Source organism: Melanotaenia boesemani, chromosome 9 (assembly GCF_017639745.1).
Source record: "Melanotaenia boesemani isolate fMelBoe1 chromosome 9, fMelBoe1.pri, whole genome shotgun sequence".
NCBI lineage: Eukaryota > Metazoa > Chordata > Actinopteri > Atheriniformes > Melanotaeniidae > Melanotaenia > Melanotaenia boesemani.
This window is the reverse complement of record NC_055690.1, coordinates 4,820,482-4,846,882: the sequence shown is the minus strand read 5'-3', so window position 1 is coordinate 4,846,882 and position 26,401 is coordinate 4,820,482. Positions and strand designations below refer to the sequence as shown.

General features: G+C 41.1%; 1 pseudogene; it reads left to right on the top strand.

Annotated features, from left to right (window-relative positions):
• The first annotated feature begins 1,697 nt into the window (after positions 1-1,697).
• Positions 1,698-7,946, top strand: LOC121646073 (annotated as a pseudogene).
• The last annotated feature ends 18,455 nt before the right edge of the window (positions 7,947-26,401 follow it).

Here is a 26,401-nt window from a genome sequence, read left to right as displayed (position 1 = left end):
GCTGAAAATGTATGCTATTGATAAACGTGTGCATGCATGTGTGTTGTATAGATGTTCCCGTAACTGGAAGTGGGCGTAATCATGATAACATACTGTATAAACACCCTGGAGCCAGAGTTTCCTGAGTGGACGGATTAGAGAAGCAGCACAAGACGAGAGGTTGTTAACTATCTGGGTCACTAAATATGTTCCTGCTAAAAGTTTTCATTCTATATTTCTTTTTAATTTGACAATAGCTGTTGATTAGTCATGCACCCTGAAGGAGGAGACTGTTTGCCTCCACGTTCCAACTGCAGCTCATCCTGTGTGGAAATCTATCTGTGCTCCAACCCAGAAGGTACAGTATGTTAGCCATTCAGGATGCTGAAGTATCCACTAGTGCTTTGCTTGTTAGTCTATGTCTTTGAACATGCCCTACAAGTTATTTTCTGGAGATGTATTCTGTTTGTGTTTATGTTCTGTATAGACAGTGCGATCAAGCGTAGAGCTCTCAGAGAGAGTGTGTTCCCCAAGTTTACAAAGCACTGCACTTGCTGGGCCTGGAGGTCAGGGTGAGTCCAGACTTGACCACTGTAAACAATGCTCTCTGCACTGAAAACATTTTACTTGTGCTGTGAATGAGTGTAAGTGTTGCAGCTGGACAGGTAACTCTGTTTTGGACCCTCTCTGTTCTTTTAACACCGTAAACTGCCTCATTTTCAAGAGAAACCTAGAGAACTGTAGATTTCCAGTTCACTGGTAGTAACACTGGGAATGCCTTTATTGTAAAACTGAGTCAAAAGTTTGGTCTAGATGTTTTTTTTTTTTACTTTCTTGTGTCATTGGTAATTGGTGTCTTGTTCCCAACCAATGATCTACTGAAATGTGCATCTTTTTGTCATAGATTAATGCAAAATCTGAAATACAGTTGTTTTCAGTGTAAAACCTGAATTTATGGGGTCCTTGTTGTAGACGCTCACATGTGGCATATTCACTGCCAACAGCGTCGTGTGTGTTTGATATTGTTTCACACTTTCTGCCTGAGGCCATTTCTGTACAGGTACAGTCAGTTCTGCTCAGTTTTGCTTAATTAGATCTGACAGCAAAGAGGATGAGCAGCTGTAACTTGACAGGCTGTATTGTGTGTTTTTTGGGTTTTACTCATGCATGTGTGTTAAATCACCTCGGGACAAATCAATCAGCACATGGTGCAGTCGATTTACAGCCATCTGTCCTATAGATTGTTTTAACCCATATGCTGTGTGCATATTTTTGTAGGTGATAGACCCATTTGAGTCCAGTGATCCCAGTTGTTGGCCCGATGAAAACACCAGACAACAGCTGATTGAGGAATGCAGAAAAAATTCAGCTGGACCTTTTTTATTGGTAAATAAACCTCCTGAAGACATGAATGTATAAAGTGCACCACTATATTCTGATACATGAGCTGACTATCTTTGCAGATGAAGTGTCAGTTGTTAAGATTTTTTTAAAGTACTTTTCTGTCCTCTTACATTGATGTTTATTAAAAAATAAAATATAATGCTGCACATAATATAGAGAGTGCTTTTGAGCTTTGTATATCTGAACGAAAAGCAACTGTGTACTGTGTGCTGCTGTTCCTTTTAGTGTCCACATGGTGGTGCTGCAGGCTCTGGTTGGACATCAGTATATAACAGCCGGTCTGCCCACCACGGTGGAGGTGACAGAGTACCAGCTGCTGCTGCAGGAGAGCCAGCAGGCAGGTTTCAGCACCCAGAAGCTGGAGAAGGTGTACTTGAGGGATGAAAACACTATCCCTCCCTCCTACTGCCTGAGACCTTCTCAAACACACAGCTGCATTCATCTGGTGATAACAGTGAACCTTGTTTTTGGTCTACTTTGTGATTTTCAAATCTATTCTGAAATCATAGCAAGGCAGAGGCAAGGCAAATTTATTTATATAGCACATTTCATGTACAAGACAATTCACAGTGCTTTACATAAAACATTAAAAGCATTACAACGGGGAGCAGCAAGCAATAACAAGTGCATTAAAATCAAACATTAAAATAAAAAAAACAGGAAAAATGTAAAATAAAATTAATGAAATGCAAGAAACAAAGTGCCAGTGTGGGGAAAAACCGTGTTAAAACATGATCAAGTTTAAAAATTCAAGCTTAAAAGAAACAGATGCAGATTTGGACTTCTAAATAAAAACTAATGACGTGGTTTTTGGTCCTGTTTAGTTAGCAGGACAAGGTTTAGTACAGGGTGCTAATGCAGCTTTTAAATTAATGTAAGAATAAAAGTTTGGTGTTTAAGCTTGTGACTAAATAACAAAATGATGATGTATTTAATAATATAAAGTATTTCTTGAAATTAATAATGTTCTAGTTGACTGTGGGGATTTTTTTCTCTAAAAATGTCAATATTTGTTCGGCATGAAGGAAAGCAGGAAGATGAAATCAACGTGAAGGATGAAGATGAAGGGCTGAGAAAGCTGCTTTCATACAGCTGCAAGTTTATGTGTCCAAAGTGGCCGTATGACCCCAGAAAGAGCCCATACGTTCTACAGATCAGGTGATAAATATTCATTGTGTCTGAGTGGGTTTTGTTTATTTTGTCCCAGCCTTATATCATTATCAACCACTACTGATCCAGAATCAGGTCAGCTGTATTCCTCCAGGCATATTTTGGAAATAGGCAGAAAGGATTTATGACCCTTCTGTTTTAGTTTGGGTCTTCACTGTAGTGTTCTTACAGTTGGACACCTAGGGAACCGCCTAAGGTGTCCAGACGCTCTCCTGGTCAGATGCTGGAAACCCCTTGGCTGAAGTGTAATTTAACCCATTCTTTGCTTTTTGTCTCCAGCCCTGGATGCAGATCTACGATTTGCACTGGACAACTGTCCCATTCAGGACACTGAAGGTCGCTGCGTGGTCTATGTCCATAAGGTCCTTAATGCAAACAAAGATAAAGAAAAAAGATGGGTGTATTTACAACTGCAGCCTCAGTCAGAGGTAAAAGCAATATGAGCCGTTCTGTCTTAGTTTACATCTACGAAAGCAAAAGCAGAATCTGAATCAGATTAGTTTAAAATCACACAAAGCACCTCTTTAAACTACTTTAGATGGTCATGTTATTAAAAAAAAAGGTAGATTTGAGTCAATGAAAGATGATTATGAAATTTTAAATTTATATTTGTAACATTTGTTTTCCTTATTTGTGCATTTTCAGGCCGAAACATCAGATCATATCAGTCTGAGAAATGCACCCACCCATGGAGATTTATTATCAGAGCTGTGTTACAGCTTCCTCCCTGGTCCTGTCACTTCCTGCCAACTTCTGCTCTACACCATGACGACTGAGTGCGATCCTCGTCATGGTTAACTACAATCAGAAGGCGGGGCTATGCTGACTCTCTATGCCAGCAGGTGCTTTCAGACCTGGTGATGTTGACTAACAGTGGGAATATCTCAGAGCCCAGAGGAGACAGCCTCATCGGTGATGCTTTATCCCGGGAATGGGCTGAGCAGAAGCAGCTGTGCGACACCTTTTCTCAGTTTTACCAGATCATTCAGCCTGAGGAAGAAAAGGTCAGGATAGTTATTTCTTCTCCAATAAACAGCATGAGAATGTCTGATTTTTAAGTGCTTAGAATCTATATAAGGATGTTTCTGTAATGCACTGATAAAGCACAGCTTGTGGCCGCTCAACAGGTGATATTTTACAGATTTATCTTCATCATTGCCTTTTTTTCCTACCAGTTCAAAGCCATTAATATTTTCTTATTTATTATGTCTGTATTGTAAAGCTTTGATGACACTTGAAACCAAGAATTTCTGCTGTAGTGAAGACTAATTTTTACTCTCTGGTTGTAGATCAGAGCCTACGTGGAGCAGAGAGACCAACAGTACCCCCTAGTGGTGACAAGGGGGGCCATGCACAGGGAAGACCGTGTTGAAAGCACACTGTATTCAGCAGGTGGATGGACTTAATGTGAAACAGTCTTTTTCATGTTTTTTGTAAAACTACAACTAATCACACACATTACTTCTCAGTTTTACTTTGTCTTTCAAATAAAATAACTGCAGTCCACTTAAAAATGACTAAAATCTTCAGTGTTCATTTAAGCAGTTATAAATAATAAAGGTTTTTTAAAAAACTGAAGGACACGTTTATGAACAAATGGAAATGATGTAACAGCAGCAATTTAATTTCCAATAATTTCTCATTTTATACATTCTAACCAATTAATCTGTGCAGTTTGAGATTATTGATGACTGCAGAAGTTGTAGTTGCAAATCTACTTAAAGTGACTTGCACATTTAATAAAAGATGCAAGATTATTATTTTTTCTATGAACAGCGGTTATACCAGTTAAAAAAAGACCCATTTTATCATTAATGAGCAAAAATATGAAGGTGGCTTGTAACGACATTCATCCATATATATATATATATTATGCAAAAGGGTTAAATGCATATGCAGGGGACACATTTATCTTTTTTTATTTTTATTAATAATTTTATTGTCTCTTTTTATATAAAATCCAAATATGTCTATTTAAATTACAGGCTGTAATTCAAATGATTAGTGAAAAACACCAAGGTAAATACGTTTGCAAGCTGCTATTTAACCATTAGAAGGGCCATATAGGACAAAGCTGCAGGTATCTGTAACATGTGTTGTCAGTAACACACTCATTCTCTGTCCCTCTCCACAGATAAAGTCCTGGGTAACAGACAGCCATCCTGTTGTGATCAGTTATTTTTGCAATCTGTCAATCAACAAATCTCCAAAGCACCTGCTGTCCAGTCTGTGTTCTCAGATTGCTTGCAGATACGGCAATCAGTCTTCCATGAAGCAGAGTCCCAACTTCTTCATTAGCAGTGACCCAGACAGTCCCAGTTGCATTACCAGCCACAGTGAGCTTATATCCAACTGCAGCCCAACATCCATTCTGAATTGTCATCATGAAGGCAGCACCAAAGAGCAAGTCTCTTACTGTAGCAATGAGCTCAGTACCAAACCATACCAAGATCTTAGAAGACCTAACTCTGAAACTAGTCTGTCTGAACTTGAAGAGCATCTTGCATCACTCCTCACCCTCCTCCCATCCTCCAAACAGCCTCTCATTCTAATCCTTGATGGCTTGGATCAACTTGAAAACAACTGCAATGAGCAGATAATAAGGAGCCTTCCCTCCTCTCTGCCTCCAGGTGTCAAACTCATCCTCACGATTTCTTCCAACCGAGCACGTCTCCTGCAAGCCATCAAACTACATTATCCACAAGGCAGTGGACAGAAAACAGGATCTGTCTGTGCACAGCTGGGATCAGTGGAAAGGAAACAGTGTGTGAAGATGTTGGCGTCACTGCTGAGAGGTTCAGGGAGGAAGGTGACATTGGGACAACAGGCACTGGCGAAGCAGGCATTGACTTCCTGTTGTCTGCCTCTCTATGCTCGACTCCTGCATGCACACACCTCACTGTGGCACTCTGGTACGACCATACTAAAATTACATCTTCTTAAAGGATGATTTTAGAACCCACTAGAAGCAGACAGACAACGCAGACCTCCACTAAGCCCTTTTTCTAAGTTTTTTTTTTAATTTTTTTCACCAATAATTGTGGGATTTTTTTTTTTAGTTAAAAGCTCTAATGGCAAAGTTATCTCTCTCACCCCATAGTAAAGAATTCTTTAAAAATTCCTGGATCCAGGCGGTGATCCAAATCAAACCTAAAATCTAATCACTTGTTCCTTAATTGATTTATGAGATTTCTTGAAAATGTCCTGAAAATCGCTCCATAACTTTCTGAGTTATGTTGCTAACAGACAGATGAACCAGCACCGCAGAATAAATGACTTCAGCTTTGGTGGAGGTAACAATGTTCAGTGTTGTGATTAAAACCAATCCAATGGTAGTTTGGCTGTTTTTATCTTCCAATGTCACAGCATTGAGTAAACCCATTCTTTCCCTGTGTGGCTGCACAGAATTTGCTTGAATTTGTTTACATTATCATCCAAGATATGAAGATTTCAAAATTGTTAGATTTCTCTTGTTATGATGTTACAAAGCCTAATTAATGATCTATTTTCTTGTTGTCAGATTCAGATGTGACTGAGTGGTCTGTTCCCAATTTCCCTTAATTTCTGCTCTCTTGGATAACCTGGAGCTAAAACATGGCTTCTCTATCGTTACTCATGCAGTCTCCTATCTCACCCTCTCCAGGACTGGCCTCTTGGAGGCTGAGCTTGCTAATCTGCTCTTGGATGATGATGACAATCTATGTGAGAATAGAAAGAGCCCTGCCTCTAAAATAAAGGCCACACAAGTCGAGGTGGAGTGGCTACTTTTGGATTTGAAGAATTTTCTCATCAAAAGAACAGTGGCAGATTCACAGGTTTTTTCTGGGTGAGCAGGCATTTTAAGCGAGTTGCAACTAAAAGGTATCTCGGTGCTCATGAGGTGAAGAGGAAGATTCACTCAGTGATGGCAGACTTTTTTAGTGGTCAAAGGGCTACTGGTCATGGGAAACCACCTCTTGTAAACCATTCATCTGGAATAAAAGCTGATGCAGATGGTCATTCCTACAGACAGCCATGTGTCTTCTCTTCTTCCAAAAATGTAGGACAAGTAAACATTAGAAAAGTCTTCAAACTGCCACATCGCTTACAACAAAGTGGCAGGTTAGAGGAGTTGGAATGTGGGTTGTTGATGTTCACCGGGCTATGGCTCAAGCTGGTCTCCTAGATGATCTGGTAGCCATGTTGGAGACTGGTGAATGCTTATCTAAGTTTCAGTTTTTAAAGGAAAGATTGCTCCTCGTGAGCACATTGAGGTCCTCTGCTTGCGTCCTGCAAAGCTCACCCCTGCAGCTTCACACAGTGATGGAGACAAGCCTCTTCCCTTATCTGGAGGTCTTTCCTGGGCTCGGGGGTTATGTGAGTGACATCAGACAGGAAAGGAGGAAAAGTGGAAGGGGTTTAGGAGTAGTGTTTTGCCCTGGTCCCCCTTCAGTTTCCGCAATTCAGTATTTGAAGTGTGAGGATAAAACCTGTGAGATTTCTGTAACAGAAACCACTGGTACAGAAAGCAGGTTGTAGCAGAGATAATGGATGATGGTTCTGCTTGGGTTTGGAAAGACTTTGGATGTAAAGTAGTCAAACTGTCACTGAGCTGTGAACAGAGGGAGCTGAAATTTTCTGGAGTGAAGAGTAGTGGCCAGTTCCTACTGCTGTCAACACAATGCAACAAGCTTTTTGTGTGGGATGTGACAGGCCCAGAGATTTTTCTACAGGTTAAAGTGAAAGAAGTGCTAACTGATCAAACAGGAAAGTGCTTCTACACTACAAACCAGTCAGAGGAAGTCTGGAGGTGGAGTTCAGATGGAGGACTTCCAAATGCTTATTTCTTGCATGATGGTCCTGTTGAGAAGCTGCAACTGTCTCCAAATGGCGTCCACCTTGTGTCACTGTCAGCAGGTGAAATTTATGTCTGGCTGACAGAAACAGGTGAGAATGTTGTGCGGATCAGCGGCAGCAGAGCTACAGATGTTCTCATCACTCCTAATAGTAACTTTGGAGTGAGTATTTCTAAGCAAGGGCTCTCCCATGTTTGGAAGATTATCAATGGAGGTATAGTGTGCAGCATACACCTGTACCTATCTGATGCCCAGGTGTCACCGGAGAGCACATTCCTCATTGGTCTCCATGGTGGAGACCTGCTGGCTGCAAGCCTGCGGTCAGGTTCAATCAGCAAGCGTTTCTCTTGTGTGGAAAACTTGGAGCATGTCATTGCTTTCCACACACTTTCAGAGCACCCAGACTTTGTGCTGGTCATGACTGCTTCAGGGGCAATGTACACCTGGAATGTAGCAGAAGAGACGATGTGTTGGCACTTTCAGCTTCCACATGTTTCCCTGTCAGCCACAAGACTTCCAAATGACCTCTTGTGGGAGCTATGCCTTATTGTCCACTGACAACAACTCCATCAACCTCTTAGATCGATCTCCGGTCAGACTGTGCTCATTCAAAGCTGATGGCCCCGTCATTAAAGCCTGCTTGGACAAAACTGGGCGTTATGTTGCTCACATATCCCGTCCCACCAACCAGGACATCCTTTGTGCTTGTTCTCTGCACGCAGGTCCTATGCTCACAGTGACATGGATTTCAGACGGTGAAAGAGTAGGAAGTGTGCATCTGTTTAAAAATCCTTCAACTCTGGTTGTGAGTGAGCAGCAGTGTGTATTTGTGGGATTTGAGGATGGGTCTGTAGGTGTGTACTCTGTTATAGATGTAATGATCAATGAGGACGAGTCAGCCAGGACCAAAGAAAACTTAAAAGGTCAGAAATGGTGTACCTTTGATAAAACACCATTCATCTGGTTCCCTCAAGCCAAACCTACTATTACATGGCATTAAGGTTGTACAATACATGTAAATTACAAACGTGTATATAAATGACAAAATGTAGATTTAACAACTGTTTTCTGACCAGACAATATTTTTGACTTTCTGTCTAAAACGGCACCATTTTATTGTTTTTATTTCAGCAGGTCTTCTTTCATGATGATTATCTCCACCCTTTGAACTAGTTTGTTTTGTCTTATGTGTATTACTGACTTTGTGACATTTATTTGAAATAAAACAATTTGTATATTCATATTAAACAGATAATACCACATGCCTTTTCATGTTTTGTGTCATAAGATTTGCTGACATTTCCCCAGAAAGTTTCCTGTCTGCAATTTAAGTAATTACTTTCTATTGACTTAAAATACATAACATGACTTTGTTTGTGTTCCCTCCTTGCTCAGAGGAAATTTAAGTTCTCTCAAACAAGCTATAACAGACAAAAGATAACAACTGCTCACTGATGATGGCTTTTACTACAGTAGTCTGACTTTATATCCTCAGTCACCCACTAGAGCTGACACAGTCAAAGAATGTAGTGTGTGTCTCACACACGGCAATGGGGTAGTCCCCTTGTTGAAGCTAGAAACTGTGCACGTTTATGCTTAAATGACACTGAACACAATGCTGTGTGTGAATCTGCCAGTTTGCTGTAAGGCGCTGCTACAAATAACAACTCAGTCAACTCAGTGGTATACATCTTTCTGCTATGCTGAGGTAGTTGGAAAGTAACTGACAGGGCCAGCCCAAGCCTCCGGGGCCCTAAGCAAAACTTGAGTCTTGGGGCCCTCTATTACTGTCTGTACTAATTAATAATTAATGATTATTCACATCTACCATAAACTTATTAAATTTACTAATCTGTCATTATGTTTTTACTTATAAAACTAGATGTGAGAACTTTTTGTTAGATTGTAATCGACAGTCATAGAGGTTATGGAAGAAGACAGATTTCCAAATTTAAAATCTTAGTTAATATTCTGCAACTCTCCCTGCTGGCCTCACAGAAAGCAATACATAAAACATCTACACAGTTATAGGAGGTTGTTCGCAGCATCCTTTTATCAGCCAGGTATTTTTTCACCCTTCTATTGTTTTTAACCTGAAATGAGAATAAATTGTGTTACATAAATGCCACAGAAGGGCTTATATTCAAAGACATGAGGCAACTCTGACATGGGTCAGGAATGAACACATCTTTCTTTATTTCATAGCACGCAAGTGTCTCCATCATACAGGCTCTCCGTAACACAAACCGGAACTATGGTTCCACTTGCACAACAAATTCAGCTACAAATGTGGCCTAAGAATGGCTTACATTTTATATTCAAAGTGATGATGTACCAACTGGAGTACTGAATACCACAGACCTACTAAAAGTAATTAAATAGACCAATATAAAATGTATTTACTGTAAAACCGAGAACAGCTTTATTACTTCTGGTTTTAAGTAAACTGTAACAGTAATGTGCAAAAAAAAAAAAAAAAATCTATAAAAACTAGAACTGCAATTAAAATCACTACAATAAACATTACTTTATTCATATGTTATCTAAATGAAATAAACTATCAATTATAATAAAATATTTTTAAAAAGCTATAAATACTTATGTAAATAAAGAGATGTACATCTGCTTGAACTTTCGCCACTGAACATTTGTCTTTAGGTATTGTGGTGGTGGAAGCTTCAGCCATATTGTTGTGGAGAACATTAAATTCTCCTTTATAGGCAGTGGCCCTCTGAATACCCGATCAGTTCTTTCTGAAGTCTGAGAAGAAAGTCACTCAGCTGGGTAAACTAGTGGAGCGCCTGATCCATGGTGAAAACGGAGTTGCCGAGGACACAGATGTGGCGTCGACCTCAGTGACCACCGAAGATGGACCTTTAGGATATTAAAATAACATTTTTGGACTGAATTATTAATCTCAGAATATTCTGTAATGCAGTGTGTCATCACAAAGTCAGTTTGTTGTTCACCCACCAGGTAAATCAGCAGGCATACTGGAGGATAATAGACTGCTCTGCAGAGGATGAAGATAAACCTAAGATGGGGGGGGGACAACAACAAAAGGGTCCGTGTACTTCGCGGCCATCCGTTTTTCGTGTTGATATTGAAAAATGAAAATCGGAAATCCATCCGATCTCCGATTTTCGTTTGGAGGAAGGTAAACAAAAAACGAGAAATGATTCATGTCCCGTTTTTCGTTTGGAAATTGGAGATTGAAAAACAAAAAACGAGCCTTTATCTGATTTTCTATTTCGGGCGTACTTTTACAGAAGTAAGGAAATAAAGAACGACTGTAATTCTGGTCCGTGTCCAATTCGTTTTTTCGTTTTAAACCAAAATCGGAAAAACGGAAGTAATGTCGTTTTTCTGTTTTTTCATTTACAATCAAAATCGGAAAAACGGATAAAAGGAATCGATTTTCCTTTCTTATTACCAGAATTCAAAGACGAAAAACAAGAACATCCTAAATTAAAATCCGCCCTGTTGTTGGATTCTGGTAATTCCTCTTTTTTATTTTTCCTTCTGAATTGAAAGATGAAGACATGTTAACAGGCGGCCCGGAAGTTAGAATATTTCTTTCAAATTAAAAGCCTAGATTAACACGTAGCATCGTGCAAGCACATACTGCGTAGCCTGCCAAAGTCCAGTCCATTTCCCTCATGTACTCTGCCACCTTGTGGTGATTCAGTAACAGCAGCTGTGTAAGGAAATAGAATATTAGAAGTTTCCCTGCTGTACTGATGAAACAACTTTTCTAGACTCCATTTACATTTACTATTGAGAAAACTGCACAAAATGACCTACCCACTGGAAAAATCTGAATGAAAATGCTGATTTTCCGCTTTGGCAGATTAAGTTGGTCACCATGTTATATGAGGGCTTGGCACAGATAAATTGCAGACGTTCAACGTAACTTAGCCAGCAAGGAATTATAGCTATGAATAGTTCACAGCACTGTGATCACTGTGAACAATCATTATAATCCTGGTTACTTGTTACCCACTAGGCCAACCCTATTCATTTAGCGGCCCGCGGGCCGCATGCGGCCCGAAAGCAACCCTGCAGTGGCCCGATAGCAAATGCCAAGTGATTGGAATTTGGGTCCGAGGACTACAGGAAAACACCTATTAATAGCAGTGACTATCAATTCTAGAATGCGCCGCTAGGTGGCAGCAGCAATTGTAGTAGCTCTGTTTTTAACTCGTGATTTTTTGCAATATAGCCGTCTTTTTTAAGACATCAGCTGTCAATCTGTGTCTGTTCGGGTTGATTTTTCACGCTGGTCAGAGGCTGTGCTATACGGGAGATTTTTCTGAATATTTTTCTGTTTTTGCAAGACTTGTTATTGTGAGTCTCCATGGCAACGAGACTTGTTTACCATCGGGATCAACTGATAAAACTCTCCAAACTCAAGATTATCAGTGAAACAACACTTCAAATCCCAACGGAGTTGAAAAGAAAGAGAAGAGGATGCAGGGCAGGAGCGAGGCAGAGAGAAAAACGGTGGCGATTCAAACCGTTTCTTCCAACGGTTGTTATGGGAAACGTGAGATCGCTAGCTAACAAAATTGATGAACTTCAGGTGCTAACCAGGTCTCTTAAAGAATACAGAGAGTGCAGTATTATGTGCTTCACCGAGACATGGCTGCATGAACACATCCCAGACTGTAATGCGTCTGTACACGGCTTCAGGACGGTCCGTGCAGACCGCAATAAACAACTCAGCGGGAAGTTGAAGGGAGGTGGAATTGCGGTGCTGGTAAACCAGCGCTGGTGTCATCCTGAACATGTCACTGTTAAAGAGAAGATCTGCACAAGAGACATTGAACTGCTAGCTGTGAGTCTCCGCCCGTATTATTTACCCAGAGAGTTCACATGCGTTATTCTGGTAGCGGTATATATATTACCTGGTACCGCTCCAGACGCAGCCTGTGATGTCATTAACTCTGTAGTGGCCAGGCTTCAAACACAACATCCAAACGCATTTGTGGCTATCTCTGGAGATTTTAACAACATCTCCCTCTCTGCAACTCTACCAACTTTCCAACAGTTTGTCAGCTGCTCCACCAGAGAAAACAAAACGTTGGACTTATTTTATGCAAATATTAAAAATGCATACAGCTCCTTTGCCCTGCCACCTTTAGGAAGATCAGACCATAACCTAGTTCTTCTCTCCTCCTCCTACAAGCCCATCGTTCAGCAACAACCAGTCATTAGAAAGGCTATTAGAACCTGGTCTAATGAAGCTGAAGATGCTCTGAGAGGATGCTTCGAGGCTACAGACTGGAACGTCCTATGTGAACCTCATGGAGATGACATCAACGCCTTGACTGAGTGTGTGACAGATTATATTAACTTCTGTGTGGACAGCACCGTTCCAACAAGAACAGTGAGGTGCTTCCCCAATAACAAACCCTGGATCACCAGTGACCTGAAAAAGCTGCTGAACATCAAAAAGAAAGCTTTTAGGGATGGAGACAGGGAGTTATTGAAGTCCACACAAAAACAACTTAAAACACAAACGAAGAAGTGCAAGGAGGACTACAGGAAGAAGTTGGAAAGTAAGCTTCAGAAAAACAATGTGAGGGATGTGTGGTCAGGAATGAAGAAGATCACTGGCTTCGGGATAAAGGAGGATCAGACCGATGGAGGTCTGGACAGAGCGAATGAACTGAACATGTTCTTCAATAGGTTTAGCTCATCTCCTGCTTCAACCCCAACTAGCCACACACCCTCCATGAGCCCACAGCTTTCCTGTCACACCTCCACTCTGTCACCCTGCAGCTCAGTCAAGGACCTGGACACAACCTCATCTCCCTCCACATCAGGACTTCCTGAAACCTCCTCTGCCTCCACCTCCACTCTGTCTGTCTCCTGTAACCAAGTCATGCAACAACTGGTGAAACTGAACCAGAACAAGGCTGCAGGTCCAGATGGTGTCAGTCCCAGAGTTCTCAAGACCTGCTCAAAACAGCTATGTCCGATTCTCCAGCACCTGTTCAACACCAGCCTGAGTCAGAGAAGAATCCCGGTGCTGTGGAAAACATCCTGCCTTGTTCCAGTGCCTAAAAAACCACAACCAGCTGAACCAAAAGACTACAGACCAGTCGCCCTGACATCTCACGTCATGAAAGTCCTGGAGAGACTCTTACTGGCTCACCTCAGCAAGCAGGTGAACACCTTTCAGGACCCATTACAGTTTGCATACCGTAATGGGCTTGGGGTTGAAGATGCCATCATATACCTGCTTCAGAGAGCCCACTCTCATCTGGACCAGTCAGGCAGCACTTTGAGGGTCATGTTCTTTGATTTCTCAAGTGCTTTTAATACAATTCAGCCTGCTCTGCTGTGTGAGAAGCTGCAGAAATTCCAGGTGGATCCCTCCACAACCACCTGGATTTACGACTACCTCACAAACAGACCACAGTTTGTGAGACTGAAAGGTTGTGTGTCTGAGATGGTGGTCAGCTGCACTGGAACACCACAAGGGACTGTACTTTCACCATTTCTATTCACGCTGTACACCTCAGACTTCCAGTACAACTCTGAGTTCTGTCATCTGCAGAAATACTCTGATGACTCAGCAGTTGTTGGGTGTATCAGTGATGGACAAGAAGCAGAGTACAGAGAACTGGTCGGTCAGTTTGTGAAATGGTGCGGTGACAATCATCTCATCTTGAATACCAAGAAAACAAAGGAGATGATTGTTGACTTCAGGAGGAACAAGAACACACATAGAAGTGTTTCCATCATGGGAGAGGAGGTGGAGGTGGTGGAGGAATACAAGTACCTTGGAGTTCAGCTGGACAACAGACTTGAGTGGAAAAGCAACACTGAGTACATTTACAAGAAAGGTCAGAGCAGACTCTACTTCTTAAGGAAGCTGAGATCTTTTAACGTCTGCACCAAAATGTTGCAAATGTTCTACAGGTCTGTTGTTGAAAGTGCAATCAGCTTTGCAGCAATCTGCTGGGGCAGCGGCATCAGAACCAGAGACTTGAAAAGAATTAACAAACTGATCAAGAAAGCCGGTTCTGTGCTTGGAGTAACTCTGGAGCCGCTGGAGTTGATCATCAAAAAAAGAATTCTGTACAAGCTGACGAAGATAATGGAAGATCCTTCACACCCTCTACACAACGCCGTGACGAAACAACAGAGTGTGTTCAGTGGGAGGCTTGTTCAAGTCCGATGCAAGACAGAGAGATACAGAAGATCCTTCCTTCCAGCAGCTATCAGGCTGAAGAACAAAGCCCTTAATTAATTAATGTGATTGTTAAAAAAAAAAAAAAAAAAAAAAAAATTACTACTACTACAATATTGAATTTCCCTTTGGGATTAATAAAGTATTTTTCATTCATTCATTCATTCATTTCATTCATTCATTCATTCCATAAAATTCCAACAGTATCACAAACATTGAACGCAACGTTTACTGTAACCTAGCAACTATCCCGCAATGCATTGCGTTGTTAAGAAGGCGCGTTTGAGAAGCAATCCGCAATAATTAGCATTAGCAATTTTACAGCATGTCCTTATCTACCCTGAAACGACGTATTGGCGAGGAAAATCGTCAGTTTAATCCTGCGTGGACCGACAAGTATTTGTTTATTTTGCCACCTAGTCCAAACGCCAAGCCGATGTGTTTACTCTGCAATGAGTGCGTTGCAGTGCTGAAAGACTATAATGTCCGAAGACACCACGTTGAAAAACATGCCGCGTTTCGGAAAAACTTTCCTGAGGGATCACATGAGAGGGTGGCTAAAATCCAGAGTTTGACTGCATCTTACAACCGGAGCTGTTCTACAATGAAGCAGACTTGCACTGCTCAGGAAAGGGCCACAGCAGCTTCGCTTCGCGTGTCATGGATCTTGGCAAAGAAAAAGAGACCCTTCACAGACTCAGAAACAGTAAAGGACTGCATGTTGGCTGTCGTGGAAGAAGTTTTAACTGACGAAAAAATGAGGACGAGTGTGGCATCTGCTATCAAACAGGTACCTCTGTCTGACACTTCAAACATTCGCAGGGTTGATATTCTTGCCACAGATGTATTCGAGACGCTACTAAAAGAGCTCAGAAAGGCTGATAATATGGCTGTAGCAGTAGACGAGTCTACAGATAAAACCGACACAGCCCAGCTTTGCATGTATGTCCGTTTTTTTGACGGCAACATTTTCAAAGAGGAACTGCTGGGTTTATTGCCATTAGATGGGCACACAACAGGCGAGGTACTGTTTGAAAAAATATCATCATTTTTTGAAGATAATAATCTGGACATGAAGCGCGTGTGCATGCTCGTAACGGATGGGGCTCCATCCATGGCTGGAAAAATTAGCGGCTTGGCTGCACGTTGGTCCGCTGTTGCGCCTCAGCTGACAACCCTGCATTGTATCGTGCATCAGACTGTGTTGTAGCACAAACTAAATGCAGTTTTATGTCTTTTAAGTGACTGTTTTTTGTTAACTTATTATAGGTTCAATATTTAGGAAAGATATTTTGTTTTCAATTATTTAATTTAGTTGCACTTTATTATACACTTGGATGTCAGCTTTATTTCATTTAAGAACAATAGTAAACATGCGCTCAAGATGAGATCTGTCTCAGATGAGATCAAATATGGGCAGGGAAAAACTGTTTTTGTTATTTCAAAAGAAGAAAAATATATCAAGTTCTGAAAAGTTGCTGTTAAGCAAGTTACTTTTTTATGCACTTTAAGATGTAGCCAAAACAAAACATTAACATGTGCTCAAAATGTGTCAAAGTTATGTGTTTTGAAATGTAACATAAAGAGGCAGTATTTCAGCATGTCTAGTTTTAGCATTGCTCTTCTATTCTGTGCTTTTGGATGTGGCAATATGTTAATAAACATCCAGTATGTTTATCTTATCTATTTGTATTTATTCAAAATGGTTAACTTTACTCGCTGTCTGCTAAAATTGTGCGGCCCTGTTCATATCTTTAGTCCGAAAATCTGGCCCGAGTGAATTTTTAATTGAATTGCCCTGCACTAGGCTTTCATTTCTATCTATCTATTATTATTAGGGTCCGAGCCATACAAAGTATGGCGAGACCCTATTGTAGTTGAAATGTTTATTCTCCTCCGTTCTTCTTCTAAGCGCTTCGACCCCAAATATGACCCCCTAAACACCCATGAAAAGTTGTGAAACTTGGCACACACGTCAAGCCCGGCGAAAATCGCGATATTCTAAGGTCCGCATACACTTCAATGCAAAAGTGGCTCAACAGCGCCACCTACAGTCCAAAAAAATCCCCAAATGAATGGGGTCCCAAAAGTCTACTTCGACGTAGGAACACGAAACTCGGCACACACGTGTAACACCCCGAGTCGAGCAAAAAAGTCAATCTAACACCTGTTGCCATGGCAACTGGGTGCCCGCCATCTTGGCGTATACGGCCATTTTTTTCCCATTTTTTGCACTTTACACACATCATATTTGAACGAACTAGTCTGAGGGGATTCGTGCGATTGACTCCAAACTTGGTGGGGACCTTCCTGACATGTTGGGGACCAAACGCTCCTCAAATCTTTCTAATAGCAGAAAGCGTGTTACCGTGGCAACCGACGTAAAAACGCCTTCTCGCCATGAAACACGGGTTGCTCATATCTCCATAGGAACACGTGGGAACTGCACCAAACTTGACAGTATTCATACATGTAACACCCCAAGCCCAGCAAAGAAGTCAATCGAACACCTGTTGCCATGGCAACGGGGTGGCCACCATCTTGGATTTCACTGCCATTTGAACCAACTTGTCTGAGGGGATTCGTGCGACTGACTCCAAACTTCGTGGGAAGCTTCCTGACAAGTTGGGGACCAAACGCTCCTCAAATCTTTCTAATAGGAGAAAGCGTGTTACCGTGGCAACCGACGGAAAACGCCTTCTCGCCATGAAACACGGTTTGCTTATATCTCCACAGAAATAAATGGGAACTGCACCAAACTTGACAGGATTCATACAGGTTGGGTCCTTAATGCATTACACCACCTGTTGTCATGGCGACATCGGGTGGCGGGGTCCAGGACGCTCGGACCCGATGGATGCCGCTTGCGGCTTTAATTATTATTATTATTATTATTATTATTATTATCTCGGGGTCGCTGTCTGCCCGAACGAACATATTAATATTGTTTTGTATGAGTTAACGCAGTATGTGCTTGCACGATGCTACGTGTTAATCTAGGCTTTTAATTTGAAAGAAATATTCTAACTTCCGGGCCGCCTGTTAACATGTCTTCATCTTTCAATTCAGAAGGAAAAATAAAAAAGAGGAATTACCAGAATCCAAAAACAGGGCGGATTTTAAATAAGGTGGTTCTTGTTTTTCGTCTTTGAATTCTGGTAATAGGAAAGGAAAATTGGTTCTGTTTATCCGTTTTTCCGATTTTGATTGTAAATGAAAAAACAGAAAAACGACATTACTTCCGTTTTTCCGATTTTGGTTTAAAATGAAAAAACGAATTGCCTGAACGTACACGGACCGTACCCGGACCCTTTTCCCATGAGAAGTGATTTTTAATCCAAGGTAAAGTTAAATAAACAGTTTCAAGCCAGAAATTCAGAGTTTACATAATACCAGTGTAAATTAATTAATCATCACTTAAAAATGCTTTACCAAATGCATAAGCAGCATCTTAAAGGGTTAGGTAGGTTCTAATTGTGATTGGTAAAATAATTCAAATCCTCCATTTGCTTTTATATTTCCTCAGGTGAACGTGGTCCAGATGATAAAAGCTGTGCGTCTGCTTCGTCTGCTGAAGCTCGGGCAGAAGATTGACCGCTACACTCAGTATACCTCAGGGGTCCTGATCCTGCTCATGTCAGTGAATGTTGTTGTGGCCCACTGGATGTCTTGCATCTGGTATGTTATTGGCCAGATGGAGATGAACTGGGATGTTGGTGCGTGGTGAGAAAATTATCCCAGTTGTTTCCCTAAATCCATAAATGTTTACACATTTCTTTGATGTTAAAACATCAAATCAGCAGAAAACTATTGTTAATATGATTTTAACTGCCTTAGTATTTGTGTTTCTGTCAGTATGAATCTGGTGATTTACATCAGAACATGGCACATTAAAGTATTGTTATATAAAATTTTGAATCTGCAATTAATGCAAAACTTAAATGAGATTTACATGCTGTGCATCTTTCCCGGTGTATAGCAGGTTAATGAGATGTCTTTATTGTCCTTGTTGATCCTTTAAGTATTAAAAGGAAATTATGAGACAAGTGAGGTTTAAATTGCTTGACTCTTCTCATAATTAATGATGGACTCTCACGGCTTCACCCTCAGACTCTAGGTCAGTCATGTAATGAGGCCCTCTGTGCTGATCCCTGGTTAGTATTGATGAGCTGCAATGCTTGTAATTAATTGACTCTTGCATACTCATAACAGGTTGCAGGCCTACATTGCCATGGGTCATGAGAGCAATGCAGATTTCTCTTACCAACTACAGTCTTACAGTGTCATAAGAGAGTGGGTCAGTAGATGAGACAGGATTAATGTGCTGTATCCTAATTATTTGTTTCTGATTTTAAAGTTAGTGTTGAAGTCAAGCAGCCTTGAGGTGTTTCCATCCAATTACCATTTATCAGTGTCTGCAAGAGACTCCCATGGGATCAGCTGCATGTCTCCACATTGTATTGACCAGGGATGAGCTCTGACTTCCAAGCATCTGCTTTCCTTCTTGTGTTGAATCTGTTGTTCTAGATCTAGCATATAGGAGTGCTAAACAAGGTTTCCAAACTTAGAAAATAATTCTGCGGAGTTAGTCTTTATCTACATTATGACTGTGATGTACATTTGTAGAGACTGTAAGTAAATTAGTTACTCTGTTTTACTTACTGTGCTACTTGCTGTCTAAACATGCCTTTATCCCTTTATATTCATATTCACATCTTCCTATAAACAGGATGGCTTCGCAGGCTGGGGAATGATATAAATATGCTGTACCATGCAGTGGGAGCTCTAAATGCAACCAGCGGTGGTCCCCCCATCCACAGCGTCTACATCACATCAATTTTTGGACTCGTGTTTTCCCATAGGAATGAATGGGATTTGGCTCAGATCAGCCCGAAAAACATAGGTCTCTTTGGAAGCCTACAGCTCAGCCATACATTCACCTAGAAACACCATTCAAAGTTTAAACGGGTCACGAAAGATAAATCTATCACTGGTCCGAAGGGCATTTTCATATCCTTTACAGTTTTTTCACAATCACTGTTTAAGTTTTAGTAAAAAACTCTGAAGCTGCTGTCACTCTCCCCTTGCTCTAGCTTTTGCTTCCACAAGACATGCTTAAACAAAGTTCTTTTCTCGTACAAAAGTCTGGCGGTTCTCGAGTAAATCGCAATAAACCGCGATTTTTTGGACTCGTGTTTTCCCATAGGAATGAATGGGATTTGGCTCAGATCAGCCCGAAAAACATAGGTCTCTTTGGAAGCCTACAGCTCAGCCATACATTCACCTAGAAACACCATTCAAAGTTTAAATGGGTCACGAAAGATAAATCTATCACTGGTCCGAAGGGCATTTTCATATCCTTTACAGTTTTTTCACAATCACTGTTTAAGTTTTAGTAAAAAACTCTGAAGCTGCTGTCACTCTCCCCTCACTCTAGCTTTTGCTTCCACAAGACATGCTTAAACAAAGTTCTTTTCTCGTACAAAAGTCTGGCAGCTCTCGAGTAAATCGCAATAAACCGCGATTTTTTGGACTCGTGTTTTCCCATAGGAATGAATGGGATTTGGCTCAGATCAGCCCGAAAAACATAGGTCTCTTTGGAAGCCTACAGCTCAGCCATACATTCACCTAGAAACACCATTCAAAGTTTATACGGGTCACGGAAGATAAATCTATCACTGGTCCGAAGGGCATTTTCCTATCCTTTACAGTTTTTTCACAATCACTGTTTAAGTTTTAGTAAAAAACTCTGAAGCTGCTGTCACTCTCCCCTCACTCTAGCTTTTGCTTCCACAAGACATGCTTAAACAAAGTTCTTTTCTCGTACAAAAGTCTGGTGATTCTCGAGTAAATCGCAATAAACCGCGATTTTTTGGACTCGTGTTTTCCCATAGGAATGAATGGGATTTGGCTCAGATCAGCCCGAAAAACATAGGTCTCTTTGGAAGCCTACAGCTCAGCCATACATTCACCTAGAAACACCATTCAAAGTTTAAATGGGTCACGAAAGATAAATCTATCACTGGTCTGAAGGGCATTTTCATATCCTTTACAGTTTTTTCACAATCACTGTTTAAGTTTTAGTAAAAAACTCTGAAGCTGCTGTCACTCTCCCCTCACTCTAGCTTTTGCTTCCACAAGACATGCTTAAACAAAGTTCTTTTCTAGTACAAAAGTCTGGCGGTTCTCGAGTAAATCGCAATAAACCGCGATTTTTTGGACTCGTGTTTTCCCATAGGAATGAATGGGATTTGGCTCAGATCAGCCCGAAAAACATAGGTCTCTTTGGAAGCCTACAGCTCAGCCATTCATTCACCTAGAAACACCATTCAAAGTTTAAACGGGTCACGAAAGATAAATCTATCACTGGTCCGAAGGGCATTTTCATATCCTTTACAGTTTTTTCACAATCACTGTTTAAGTTTTAGTAAAAAACTCTGAAGCTGCTGTCACTCTCCCCTCACTCTAGCTTTTGCTTCCACAAGACATGCTTAAACAAAGTTCTTTTCTCGTACAAAAGTCTGGTGGTTCTCGAGTAAATCGCAATAAACCGCGATTTTTTGGACTCGTGTTTTCCCATAGGAATGAATGGGATTTGGCTCAGATCAGCCCGAAAAACATAGGTCTCTTTGGAAGCCTACAGCTCAGCCATACATTCACCTAGAAACACCATTCAAAGTTTAAATGGGTCACGAAAGATAAATCTATCACTGGTCTGAAGGGCATTTTCATATCCTTTACAGTTTTTTCACAATCACTGTTTAAGTTTTAGTAAAAAACTCTGAAGCTGCTGTCACTCTCCCCTCACTCTAGCTTTTGCTTCCACAAGACATGCTTAAACAAAGTTCTTTTCTAGTACAAAAGTCTGGCGGTTCTCGAGTAAATCGCAATAAACCGCGATTTTTTGGACTCGTGTTTTCCCATAGGAATGAATGGGATTTGGCTCAGATCAGCCCGAAAAACATAGGTCTCTTTGGAAGCCTACAGCTCAGCCATTCATTCACCTAGAAACACCATTCAAAGTTTAAACGGGTCACGAAAGATAAATCTATCACTGGTCCGAAGGGCATTTTCATATCCTTTACAGTTTTTTCACAATCACTGTTTAAGTTTTAGTAAAAAACTCTGAAGCTGCTGTCACTCTCCCCTCACTCTAGCTTTTGCTTCCACAAGACATGCTTAAAAAAAAGTTCTTTTCTTGTACAAAAGTCTGGCAGTTGTCGAGTAAATCGCAGTAAACCGTGATTTTTTGGACTCGTGTTTTCCCATAGGAATGAATGGGATTTGGCTCAGATCAGCCCGAAAAACATAGGTCTCTTTGGAAGCCTACAGCTCAGCCATTCATTCACCTAGAAACACCATTCAAAGTTTAAACGGGTCACGAAAGATAAATCTATCACTGGTCCGAAGGGCATTTTCATATCCTTTACAGTTTTTTCACAATCACTGTTTAAGTTTTAGTAAAAAACTCTGAAGCTGCTGTCAGTCTCCCCTCACTCTAGCTTTTGCTTCCACAAGACATGCTTAAAGTTCTTTTCTACTACAAAAGTCTGGCAGTTCTCGAGTAAATCGCAATAAACCGCTATTGTTTGGACTCGTGTTTTCCCATAGGAATGAATGGGATTTGGCTCAGATCAGCCCGAAAAACATAGGTCTCTTTGGAAGCCTACAGCTCAGCCATACATTCACCTAGAAACACCATTCAAAGTTTAAACGGGTCACGAAAGATACAGTGCCATGAATATGTATTTGCCCCCTTCCTGATTTCTGTGTTTTTTGCATATTTATCACTCACGGAGGTTTCAGATCATCAAACCAATTTTAATATCACACAGAGACAACCCAAGGAAATACAAAATGTAGTTTTGAAATGTTGATTCCATGTATTAAGGCACAAAAAAAATCAAAACGTATCTGGCCCTATGTGAAAAAGTAATTGCCCCCCTTGCTAAAACTCAAAGTAACTGTGATTAACAACAGTTTTTGGGAAAGCTGAGTTCAATTCTACAAGCCACACCCAAACCTGATTGCCACCACCTGGGTTCAAATCAAGAAATCACTTAAATTGGATCTGATCCAAAGAAATTCCAGAAGAATTAAGAAAAAAAGTAATCGAGATCCATCAGTCTGGAAAAGGCTACAAAGCCATTTCCAAGGCTGTGGGGATCCAGCGAACCACTGTCAGAGCCATTATCCACAAATGGAGAAAGCTGGGAACAGTGGCAAACCTTCCCAGGAGTGGTCGACCACCTAAAATTACTCCAAGAGTGCGACGGCGGGTAATCCAGGAGGTTACAAAAGACCCTCACAAAACATCAAAGGAACTGCAGGCCTCGCTGGCCTCAGTTAAGGTCAGTGTGCATGACTCCACCATAAGAAAGGTACTGGCCAAAGGTGGCATCCATGGCAGAGTACCCAGGCGAAAACCACTGCTGTCAAAAAAGAACACAAAGGACCGTCTCACATTTGCCAAAAGGTATCTCGATTATCCTCAAGACTTTTGGAGAAACATTTTATGGACTGATGAGTCAAAAATTGACCTTTTTGGAAGATGCACAGCCCGCTACATCTGGCGCACAAATGGCACAGCATTTGACAAAAAGAACATTATGCCCACAGTAAAGCATGGTGGTGGCAGTGTGATGGTCTGGGGTTGCTTTGCTGCCTCAGGACCAGGACAACTTACTGTGATTGATGGCATAATGAATTCTGGTGTTTACCAGGAAATTCTGAAGGACAATGTCAGGCCATCAGTTCGTGCCCTCAAGCTCAAGCGCTCTTGGATCATGCAGCAGGACAACGATCCAAAGCACACCAGCAAGTCCACCTCTGAATGGCTCAAGAAAAACAAAATGAAGGTTTTGGAGTGGCCAAGTCAGAGTCCAGATTTAAATCCAATTGAAATGCTGTGGTCTGACCTTAAGTGCGCGGTTCATGCAAGACGACCCTCCAATATGGCTGACTTGAAAAGATTTTGCAAAGAGGAGTGGGCCAAAATCCCTCCACAGCGTTGTGAAAGACTCATCACAAATTATCGCAAACGTTTGATTTCAGTTATCGCTGCCAAAGGTGGCCCAACTCCCTATTAGGTTCAGGGGGCAATTACTTTTTCACATAGTGTTAGATAAGTTTTGTTTTTTTTTTGTGCCTTAATAAATGGAATCAACATTTCAAAACTGCATTTTGTGTTTCCTTGGGTTGTCTCTGTGTGATACTAAAATTGGTTTGATGATCTGAAACCTCTGTGAGTGATAAATATGCAAAAAACACAGAAATCAGGAAGGGGGCAAATACATATTCATGGCACTGTAAATCTATCACTGGTCCGAAGGGCATTTTCATATCCTTTACAGTTTTTTCACAATCACTGTTTAAGTTTTAGTAAAAAACTCTGAAGCTGCTGTCACTCTCCCCTTGCTCTAGCTTTTGCTTCCACAAGACATGCTTAAACAAAGTTCTTTTCTCGTACAAAAGTCTGGCGGTTCTCGAGTAAATCGCAATAAACCGCGATTTTTTGGACTCGTGTTTTCCCATAGGAATGAATGGGATTTGGCTCAGATCAGCCCGAAAAACATAGGTCTCTTTGGAAGCCTACAGCTCAGCCATACATTCACCTAGAAACATCATTCAAAGTTTAAACGGGTCACGAAAGATAAATCTATCACTGGTCCGAAGGGCATTTTCATATCCTTTACAGTTTTTTCACAATCACTGTTTAATTTTTAGTAAAAAACTCTGAAGCTGCTGTCACTCTCCCTCACTCTAGCTTTTGCTTCCACAAGACATGCTTAAACAAAGTTCTCTCACGGCCAGCGTTTTTGCTCTACAGACACAACTTTTACATCAAAACGTAGGTTTTTAAGTTGGCTTCAATTTATCATCAGCTCTTTTTGGGCTAGGACGTACAGATTTGGAGCTATGGGGCTCAGAAATACACAAAGTCTTTTCTCCCCATGCAAAATCTCCATTGACTCTGACTCAGATGTAAACATGTGTTTTAAAACTGCTGCCATTTAAGTTCTGTTTGCAGTACAGTGACAAGACTTATATCCTCGTGTTCCTCAAAGCCTCCTGCACCTAACGGTGAAAGAATTATTTTGATATGTATTACGGTTTGCTTTCAGCAGCAAGAAGTTCGGAGGCTTTCACACAGTGACTTCACAGTTCTCTACAGCTGCCTGTCTCTGTGTGTGCGTGTGTTTGTGTAACCTGAGCCCTTAGATGTGTGTCTGTCTGCTGCTTTGGGAGAAAGGGTGGGGGCATGGTTGCCATGGAAGCACTCTCAGCTGCTGTCATTCTGCAGATTGCCACTGTTTAGCCCTTTCATACCTGTCAATCTGCAGATTTTGCAATCATGCTGAGATTAACCTTTTTTTTTCTCTATGACTTTCCATCCTGGACACATCTAGATGTCCAGGTGTTGTCAGCACCATACCCCATGAAGTGCCTCTAACTCTGGACTGGGTTGAGCAAAGAACTTGAAACTTGCCAGTTTCATTGAAAGTCCCTATCTGAACATGTTTGTACATGCACAATGACTACAGCGCCACCTAGTGGCCGCCTGATTTCTGCAGATTTTCCAATCAGGCTGATGTTTGGTAGATTTTAATCTGACTCCCGATCCAAGCGCGCTCGTACACGCGCGGCGACAGCAGCACCACCTAGTGGCCGTACGGGATATTTAATGGCATCACATTCACGGGCAGGTTTGCCTCCGTCTCGCGCCGTCTCCCTCGCGGTGGCCGCACGGCCGGCACGCCAGGGGGCGGCGGGGCAACGGGCGCATTGGCACCCATCAAAATTTCTTTGAAATTTTCTAGTTTGGCATTTATCCTTTGCCTTCTTCCCTACTTTGCTTATTCTATGGTTAGGACCAGAAGAAAGATTAAGGAATTAGAGCTTGGTAATATGCAAAGGTTTTTAAACTTTCAGCTGAAATTGAACCCTGATGTTGACAAAGTTAAAATTTCTATATGTTCATTTGTAAAATACTGTTTAAAAGTTTCATTTGATATTTGTGTTGAACCCCATTCATCAAAGCACTAAATCTGCATATCGAATGTATTTTTACTTTTTGTTGTTGCGGTGGCATACTAGAAGAATCAAACAAACACAACATTGCCTATCTATCAAAATATTTCCAGGCCATACTTAAATCATCAATCTGCAGAGCACAGAAGGATCAATATTTAATTTGATATGAAGCATTCTTTTCATTCCTCTGGAATGATGGTAATGTCAAGGAATTTTCTTCCATATTGGACATGTTTGGTTTGTGGCAACATGTAAAAGTACCGACCCACATTCGAGGTCACATTCTGGACCTGGTTATTTCAAAGGGTGTGGAAATTTCTTCTGTTGCGGTCTCTGACAATTCTCGCACTCTGTTTGCTATGATTGAAAAACTAAATCCTCCTAAACAGATAAGCCCAGAGCTCCTTTCCACTGAGAAATGCAACCAATTTGCCAACTTTTTTAGCCAAAAAATTAAAACAATTAGGCAAAATATTAATTCCACACAGTCACACTAGAAAAGTAGTCTATGTCTAAAACCTGAAAATAATTCTGATGTTATGTCGCAATTTAAAATGGTTGATTTAAAAATCCTACAAGAAACAGTTTGGCATTTGAAATCAACAACATGCACTCTGGACATGATACCATCCGACTTTTTAAAAACAGTTTTTACCTCAGTAGAAAGTGATCTCCTACTGATAGTTAACAGCTCGCTGGCATCAGGCATTTTTCCCAAGTCACTAAAGATAGCTGCTATTAAGCCACTCCACTCCTAAATTTAATTACTGAGTTGCAG